The sequence below is a fragment of the Babylonia areolata genome, chromosome 24, assembly GCF_041734735.1.
Source record: "Babylonia areolata isolate BAREFJ2019XMU chromosome 24, ASM4173473v1, whole genome shotgun sequence".
Taxonomy (NCBI): Eukaryota; Metazoa; Mollusca; class Gastropoda; order Neogastropoda; family Buccinidae; genus Babylonia; species Babylonia areolata.
This window is the reverse complement of record NC_134899.1, coordinates 17728513-17738089: the sequence shown is the minus strand read 5'-3', so window position 1 is coordinate 17738089 and position 9577 is coordinate 17728513. Positions and strand designations below refer to the sequence as shown.

The 9577-nt window shown below is 38.6% G+C and overlaps 1 long non-coding RNA gene across 1 annotated transcript; it reads left to right on the top strand.

The window, feature by feature from the left end:
• Positions 1–257: 257 nt before the first annotated feature.
• LOC143298694 (uncharacterized) lies at positions 258–4041 on the top strand. The gene is made up of 3 exons (XR_013057428.1): positions 258–419; positions 1396–1589; positions 3705–4041. It is a non-coding gene; the product is annotated as an uncharacterized LOC143298694 (long non-coding RNA).
• The last annotated feature ends 5536 nt before the right edge of the window (positions 4042–9577 follow it).

Sequence of the window (9577 nt, the reverse complement as noted above, 5' to 3'; positions counted from 1 at the left end):
ACAGACGCACTGAGAACATTAAATACGCACGTCAGTTAAAGATCACGCATAAACTTCATGTCAGTTTTGGAAACAAAAAAATACCCAGCATGCATCAACCACGACAGAGTTAACAGCAAGTCGATGTTGGTCGTGTAACAGAAAGAAGAAGAAGAAGACAAACAATTCATTCATTTATCTGTTTATTCATTTATTCAGTTTTTTGTTTGTACCCATTTGGGATGTTAAGACAGAAAAAGCAAACGATGCGGAGAACACTAAAGAGGAGGAATCACGTCCGAGAGGAACCGTTACTGCACCGAAACGTAGCCTTGATGTTTTCCTTGCTGTTCGAAAGGGTTAAGTCGGGAGTAAATGAAAACTAAAATACTTATCTGAAACATGTCTGATCCATTTGCGAAAGGATCTCCAACGAAAGGGCAAGTAGTAGTAGTAGTGTAGGGACAGGCATTTGACTGCCTAGGCCTCTCGGTCTTTTTAATGTCACCTTCAATATCGGTCTCCATTTATTTGTGGGATACATATGTTTTTTTTTTTTTTTTTACATGTTCTGTAAATCACTCATCAAAGTCAGTAAATTTTTCTTTTAAAGTGATGTTCATGTCAAGGAGATTTTTGAACACATTAGTATTTTGTGCAAGTTTAGTTTCGATTGGTTGTGCATACCATATTTGTGCAATTCTTTTAGCTAATGAATTTCCTTAGGTTAGTATTACAGTGCTCTTTACAAATTTTCATCATTGAATTTCTTGTACTCTCTTAATCTGACATTCAAAAAATAATATTCACATTGACTTCATTATAGCAATTTAACATTTTTTATGTTTCTGTTAAATCCCCTCTTAGCCTTCTTCCCTTTAATGAATGCAGATTTAAGTATATAAGTCTCTGTTGATAGCTCATAGATTTGCATTCTTTTAATATTTTAGTTGCTCTTCTTTGTACCCTTTCTATAGCTATAGATTGTCTCTTGAGGTATGGGTGCTACACAATATTACCATATTCCACTTGTGATCTAACTAATGCTTTATACAGTTTAAGAAATATATCTTTATCTAAATAGGTAAATGTTCTCTTGATTATTCCTATCATCTGGTTGGCTTTAGTTACTATATTCTGTATATGTATGTCAAAAGATAGTTTATTATCAAAAATTATGCCAAGGTCTTTCTCACTTTGACATTTTTCAATGTCCTGTGTGTGTGTGTGTGTGTGTGTGTGTGTGTGTGTGTGTGTGCATGTGTGTGTGTGTGTTTTGATAGATAGTTTATGGCATCAGTACTTTTTGGTGGAACAGTTTTCTCAAACTGCCACTGGGTTTTGGTGACTTCTCTGGTGTAAGAATGATGAAATGTAGTATTGTAACTCTGCTGTACTGCTTCTTTGGTGCAACAGCTGTTGGAAGTCCAGTGGTTGCTGATGCCCCAGCAAACAGGATCACCTGTGGACAGATGCCCGGCCCACCTGCAGCAAATCCAGCAGCCACAGCTTGCAGCCAAGAGGTGTCTCTTCCTGCTCCTGGTCTACTTAAACACTGGCATAGCCACAAAGATCAGGATCTTCGTAACTATTATTTTGGTCTCCAAACTGTAAGTTTGCTTTGCATGGTTTGCACCTCTTGATTAGAATTAACACGATTTTAATAGTAATGCTAAACTGATTTGGCAGATTATGAAGATGAGAATTATTTTCCATATATTTGGAAGGTTTATTTTATTTATTTATTTTTTATTGTTACCTCAGAATTATCATACTCATGATACTGTTTGATAAAGATGCGGAAGACTTTGTTAGTTGTTAAAAAAAAAAAAAATTTAAAAAAAAGAAAGAAAAAAGTTCACTTCATTTTGGGCAGATTTGTAAACTCTTTCAAATAAGAAACAGTGAAGGAATTAACAACAAAGCAAGTACCTTTATTAAAAAGAAACAAAACCATATCTATTGATAATATAGATAATGTTATTATTATTGATAAGTAAAGGTAACAGCATTGCACAAGGCAGATTTCAGTACACATAGTGAATGGAAAAGATGTACAGATAAATTGACTGGCATCTTTTAATCATGTTTTACATTTCTTTTTACAGGTTTAGGTTATGAATATTTATAGTTCATTTCAGTTTCTCAAGGCAGTGTCACTGAGTTGGCACAAATCCATTTACACTTAGGTTGTTACAAGATGATCATAATAAAACCAGTCAGCCAGAAACCTGGTATATGTCATGTTCTATATAGAAATGTATTTTTCAGTTTCATACTTAGACTTGTTTTCCCATTTGGGAGAACTTGGTTTAACTTACACTTAAACAGAAAAAACCACAAAAACAATGCAAGAGCAAAATATAGTCAAGAACTGAATTACCTTCAGTTATTCATATTTGTTTGAATGTTGATTGGCTTTCTGTGCATTTCTCCAATGGAAAACAAAGTGTCAGCATGTTCAGGAATGGTAGGGCAATGGGGACAATGGAAGTTCAGTGGTAAGGAGGGATATAAGATAATCTTTGGGCTGGAAGATAGACAGCAAACAGCTAGAGAAAAGATTGATTACAAAAAAAACAACAACCAAAACAAAATAACAAAAAACAAGACCCCCTGCCCCCCCCCCCCCCTCCAAAAAAAAAAAAAAAAAAAAAATGCACAGAACGACAGTTGATTTTGCAGAATATTTTGGATTATAAACCCTATTGCATTCACACATTTCACATCATCCTAGTGTTTGATTGTGGCTGGAGTGAATGCAAGAGGGTTAATTTGTTTTGGTGTGTGAAGTGGTTAACCTGAAGATTGTCACAGAAAGTTAACAGGTGTATAGTGTTCCCATGAAATGGACCAATTTTACTTGTTCATTTGCTTGACTGGTGGCTTACAGAAAGACGGTGAGGATGAGTCAAGGGAAAAGAGGGAAAGTTATGGAAAACAGAAGATCCTTTTCCAGTCTCAGGAACACAGCACTTGGAAATTCAAATTTGGTATTGACAAAGTATTTCTAGGAAAACTGAATTAGTTAAAGTTTACCATGGATGCGTGCACACATGCACACACACAAAAAATGAAATACCATGTTGTTACGTTGACTCACATTGTGTGTAAACACACATCTGAACCAAAAAGTGAAACACAAATTTCTCTAAAAAGCAGAATTAGATAGAACCTCTCAGTCTTATTGTACATCCTGTCTGAGTTGATAATGGTTAAGGACTATAACAACATCACTTATTCATGTCTCAATACGGATTATGCCACAGATGGCTGTAAATGTTATCACAGCCACCCTAAAAAGTGTCTCCATATTTATTGTATGATGAAGTGGATACTGAGATGGGGTTTACTTTTTTATTGTGTGTGTTTTACAAAGACTGTATCCAATGAATAACTGACTGGAAGTACTGTATTTAATGGACTGTATATTGTGATTTTTTTTTTCTGTCAACTTTGACCAAGAAGAAGATGGGGATTGACAGTGCACAGCATGTAAAGAGAGTTCTGATCATGACATCAGGGCTTCAATGTTGCTTCGACATGGCTGATGTAGTGACAGCAAGTCGCCCTTCATTATGCAACTCCTTGTTTGTGGTGTGTTGTTTTGATGTGTATAATAATGTCCTATGTCTAATCTGTTGCTAAAGTAAGAAATTCTTTAAAATTAGGAGGATGTCCCCTATAATCCAAAGTGCCTTGTCTCTGGGAATTTTGTGTTAAAGAGGCTGATCAAGTCCTGCAAAGGGTAAATGAAATTTTTACCTTGGGGCAGACCCTTTCCCAATACCAGAACCAGCAACCCAGCAAGACCCACGGATGAAGCATCTGGTGGCTTATGCTACAAAAGTGGAAGGTGACTTGTATCAGACTGCAAACAACTGAGTGAGTGACCTTGTGCATTAATTTTATATATTTTTTATTTTCTGTGTGGGATTTTAAAGGACTGTGTATGATTTTCATGCATTATATATTTGTTTCTGATAATACTAGGCTGATAATTGTTTATTTTTTCAATCACTTTTTGACTCATTTGTGTAAACAAAGTAAGTCTGTTTTATAACCTGGTGTTCGATTGTCTGTGTGTGTCTGTATGTATGTCTGTGTGTCCATGGTAAATGGTAACATTGCCATTTTCTCTGGAAATATTTTGTCTGTCAATACCAAATTTGGATTAAATATTGTAGGGAAGAAATCTTCATAGTCATGCCAATAATAGGTTGTAAGTCTTCCAATTCAAGCCATACTTCGTGATCAGTAACGGTTTATTTCATTTTGGGATCCAAAAACACCATATTACTGCTTCCCAGTTACTTGAATGTAGGCTCTGTTTGGTAAGAAGATGGCATGGTGTTGTTTTTCTTGTTTGCAATTAAAAGAAAAGAAATACAAATTCTGTACAGAACATATACAGTGACACTAACTAACTACACCGCTGATATGTTGACTGCAAATATATATTCTAAAGTGGATACTGAATTGACTGGAATGAACATAAAAGAAAAATTGAATCAATTGTTTCTTTCAGTTTCAGCCAGCCTGTTGCCACGTAGACTGGTTTGTGCAGACACATGTTGTGGTGTGCCTGAGGTGATGTCAACACCATCTCCTTTACCGCCAGATCAAAATAATTAATTCTGCTTATATAATACTGATATATATATATATAAAAAAAGCAGGATTTAAATGGTGTTATTACCACAAATACAATTATATATTTATCATGTTAAAAACAACAAAAAAAACCCCCATAGCTTTGAATATTAAATTCGGTTGAGTGACGTCAGATATATTGTAGCGTTGAGGATGACTGCTTGCTTCTGAACAGAGCATCCTTTGTTCGATTCCGGCAGCATGCCTGTTTTATTGTTGTTTCTTTTTCCAAAGCTTATTAATAGTTAATACAGAACCCATTTTAACAATTAAAAAAAGTCTCTTTTTTTCCTCCCCATGATTCCTTTACTGGATAAAACTTGTGTCACAAACACGACTTGAAGGCCTTGTGTCTCTTTTTTATTTTTCATTTTAACCCATTCAACCCTGGGGAGTTCACAGTCTTGGTAAGTTACCATGCCATCTTGATGTTGAAAAACAAAGAAAAGATGCTGAAATAGACTGGTTTTTCCTCCAAAATGACAAGTGGGGGCACAGCCAGAAATAATGTAGAACCAGAAGTTAGTTCCTTTTGCTTACAGTTAAGTATATAAATGTATGTAGTGAAGGTGTACACCATTTTAATGAAATTGATTTTAATGCCAGGGCAATTTGGGTGCAGGGCTTAATGAGTTAATGAGCTAACCAATAATGTATAATTCATTAATTGCCTGGATAAAACAGTTAAAAATGTATAATTGGCTGGATATCAAAACATGAGCATTCCATTAGGGAAAACACCACCACCACACACACTGTATGTTGCAAAATTGGAAAGTATCATGTTTCCTTTCTCAGATGTCTTTATACATTATTAAATAATGTATTTTATGTCAGTTTGATTTTGCAAAAGACTCAGAAAACACCACACCCTGTTTAGAAACACCAACACCACACACACTGTATGTTGCAAAACTGGAATGTTTCATGGCTCCTTTCACAAATGTCATTGTACATTATCAAATGTCTTTCTGTTACTTGTCAATCATTCTCAACCGGTCTGGTGAATTCTTCTCCACTGACTTTGCTTATTACTGATAATGGGAAAAACTGTTGCACATTTCCAGTGATGTGCAGATCACTACTATTGAGCAAGACATATCTATCATAATATGCATTCAAGCTTGAATATGATTGATTGGATAATTGACTGAGTTTCTCCAGGATGTGCTTTTTAGAGTTTGTGTGTGTGTGTGTGTGTGTGTGTGTGTGTGTGTGTGTGTGTTTGTGTGTGTGAAACACTGTCTTGTTTGGGAACACAAGCAAATCCATTATCCAGATTTTGGTCATTTCTACCCATAGAGACAATGAAGCTACCTTAAGTAGAAATGTGTTAAAACAGAAAAAAAATAAGAAGCTGTGAAGGTATCATCACTGTGAACTTAACTGATACATGTATGGCTTGTGCAGGCAGAATACTATCACCTGCCGGTGGAGAAGATCTGCAAGATCCAAAAAGAACTGAAAGAAAAGCATATGCAGCAAATGCAAGGACAGAATTTCCTAGCGGGGCCAGCGGCGTCTAGCAATAATAGCCATCCACAACCCAGTGAGTCTGCATTTCCTCTTTGGTAGTGTGTAATCTTTGTTACAACTGATTTTTGCTCATGTGTGTATTTGAACTTCAACAAATTCATTTTCAAGAAATATTTTGTTGACACCAAATTTGGCATAAAGATAATAAAAAATGAGTTCTTTCTACACATTCTTATTTAAATTATGATAACAATTCACCTTTGCCAAAATATTTCCACAGTCAGGTTACTGTTACATTTTAAGTTCTTATTCACACAAGTTTTATGTGATATACTAACACACTGATATACATCATTTGTTTTATCATTTTTAGTTCAAATAATAACTTCTTTTGCTCAGTATATAAATTAAATTGATTCACACAGCTTTCAAGAGTGAAATTCTGCCAAGTAATGAGACATTAATCTGAATATACAAAAGGAAATGACATTCTTAAAACATATCTCACTCATCTAAAACATTACATTTTTCACAGATTCCAACAAAGAGTTGCCTTTTTTTTTTTTTTTTTTTTGCGCAGGTGCCGATATATGGTGCTAAGAAAGGTTCAAACAAGCTAGGATATTACAGTCGTTGACTTTATTTACATACCTCAGGTTACCTTGACTTCAGCCACAGGGAAGATGACATCAAGCTCAAATTAATGTCTGATCTGTTGAACATTAATTGTCAAATGACTTTGACTTACCTAGGGAAATTTTATTGTGTTATGCATGAAAATGCATTTGTTGATGTTTTTATGATTAATTGAAGCTGAAAACCTGAAATAGAAATTGGGAAAGTTTTGAAACTCTCATGAAACTATAATTTGATTGTTCTAAAACAATGAAATGCCCATTGATGTAGGCTGCTTGAGATAGAATTGCTCCAGCACACAACTTTTGCTTTGAGTAACACTCCTTTCTGACAGTCAGCAACAATGTGATTTGGTCTGTTTCAGTTTCTTCTTCTTCTTCTTTTCGGTCGCACTTGTCACAGAGTCAGGCTGGCCTGCGAGACAAATGTCGTCGTGGCTTCCAGGTCTTGTCTGCAGCCGTAGAGCTTGGTGCGTAGTGGGGTCGCTTCTGGCCACACGGTGTCTCTCAGTCCCAGGTGGAGGGGACAAGTCTGCAGAACATGTTCTGGTGTTTGGTCTTCAAGACCACAGGGACAGGTCGGTGATGGTGCCAGCTTCAGTGTCTTGAACATGTGCGCGTTGAGGCGGCAGTGTCCTGTGTGTAAGCACATAATTGCTACCTGCTGCCAGCGTTCAAGCTCGTGATATGCATCCCTTGTGGCTTGTGGTCGCAGTGCTGCCTTCACAAGGGTCTTCTTTTCAGCGAAGCTAACACTGTTGTTTGGTTGTCTTTCTTTCGCTCCGAGTTTGGCGAGCTGGTCCGCAATTTCGTTGCCTGGAATTCCGCAGTGGGCTGGAACCCATTGCAGGACTACTCGTCGTTGCTGGGCAACTTCTTGTAGTTTCTCCTTGAGACGAGGAAGTTTATCTCCTGCAAGGGCTTCCAGGACAGACAACGCATCTGTCAGAAAGACAACTTGTGGGCATTCGCTCTCTGAGTCGTGAACCATTGAAGCGGCCTGCATGAGCGCCTGAAGCTCAGCTGCGTAGTTTGAACAGTACTTTCCTGTGGGTATCCTTGCTGTGGATGTGTGGTGCTCAGGAGACTTCATGTACATTCCTGCTCCTCCGTCAGCAACAGCGTTGGTTGCAGAGCCATCTGTGTACACGTGAATCCAGGATTCTTCGGGGTACCTTTCAGCAATCATGGCTTGTGTCAGAGTGCGTTTGGCTGTGTCATCCTGAGAATCTCCTGGAGCGACCTGAGGGACTGATGTTGAGATATGAAAACTTGTGGAGTCTTCATTCCATGGCTGCGGCAGGTCGTTGGTACTCAGTGGAAGCGTCGATGGAGGCACACCATCCCGGTGCGCCCTGGCAAGTCTCTTGCTTTCATGGATAAAGCTACTGCGCTTGAGGCGGTTCTTTGTCAGTCCGTTCATCCTCTTCTTCATCGGATGATCAGGCAGGCACTGGAACTTTTCTGCTTGGACCATGATTTTGGCGTCTCAGTTTCTCAGGGAGGAGTCACTGCATTGAGACAAATCCTTACATGCTACACCACATCTGCTAGGCATATGCATGACCACAACATACCATTGTGCTAGTCAGGCCAGGACTGCATGCATATATATTTATGTATCTGTCAGAGTGGATTTTTTCTATAGAATTATTATAACACAGGAAAACTCTTATATTGTTCTTTTTTAGAGTGCCAAGTGTGTGATAAATATTGGACCTTGGACCAGCCGCCATGGCGAAATGATTTGGGTGTGTTGCTCTAATTTCCTGACCAACACTGCAAGTGTCTGTATCTCCTGGGCCTGCTTGACGCCAGGATATCATTATGAAAGGAAGCGTAGATTACAGCCTTGTCATGTAGTCCCCAGCCTAAATGGACTCCATAGCAGCAGCATCATCATTATCACCGTCATCCTCCTCCTCGTCCATCATCATCAATATAAATAAGAAAAGTCCCAAATTATGCGGCCTTTCATGCCCTGCTCTCATGGTGACCTCAGTTTCGATACCCCTCCACTTCCGTGCTTGGGGTGAGTCTTGTCAAGGTCTTCAGTGTTGGTGGATTCATGGAGGACTGTCATTGGAGGGACGTGATGGCAGTCTCCACTCAGGGAGAGACGCTCACTCAGTCTGGCTCCATTACAAAGCCATTATTGCCGTCAGTAGGGGGTGGTAGAAGTTGGTGTCCTAAGTACGTTAAATCAGAAGAGGCACTACCAAACACCACTGAAGTGACTCAGCAGCAGTGCAGGGTCTCTTGTGGTGTGTGGCCTCCTGGTGACCTAACATCGATTGTTCCCTGTGGACTGCCAGAGCTGGGACTGAGACAGACAAACCTGGGTGTGGCTGTGTATGAGTCGGAATGGGCAGAGTGGGAGCAATGTCACTGAAACGGTGCAGATGATTGGGCAGCAAAAAAAAAAAAAAAAGAAAAAAAAAAAGAAGAACCCCCCCCCCCCCAAGCCCCCTCAAAAAAAAAGTGGACCTTGGTTTATCATCTCAGCCAAATGACCAGACACTTAGTTTGGTTTTCCAATCAAACTTGGGAGAAAGGTCAAGACTGGGATTTGAACCCACCTCACAGACAGTGCCTTGGCAGATAAGCATCTTTACTATTCTGCCACATTCCTCCTGCTATGATTTGGATTGTTATGTAATGTGAGTCCAATCTCTTCCTCTGTCAGTGTTTTCAGTTTTGTGGTGGAGTGCTACAGGAATCACACATAAGCCATAAGGCTTTGCCTCTTGATAAAAACTGTACCTGCTCCTCTTTGTACATCGTAACTGTTAGAACTGATTTTTGGCTTACATGTGTGTTTGCATGTGTGTATG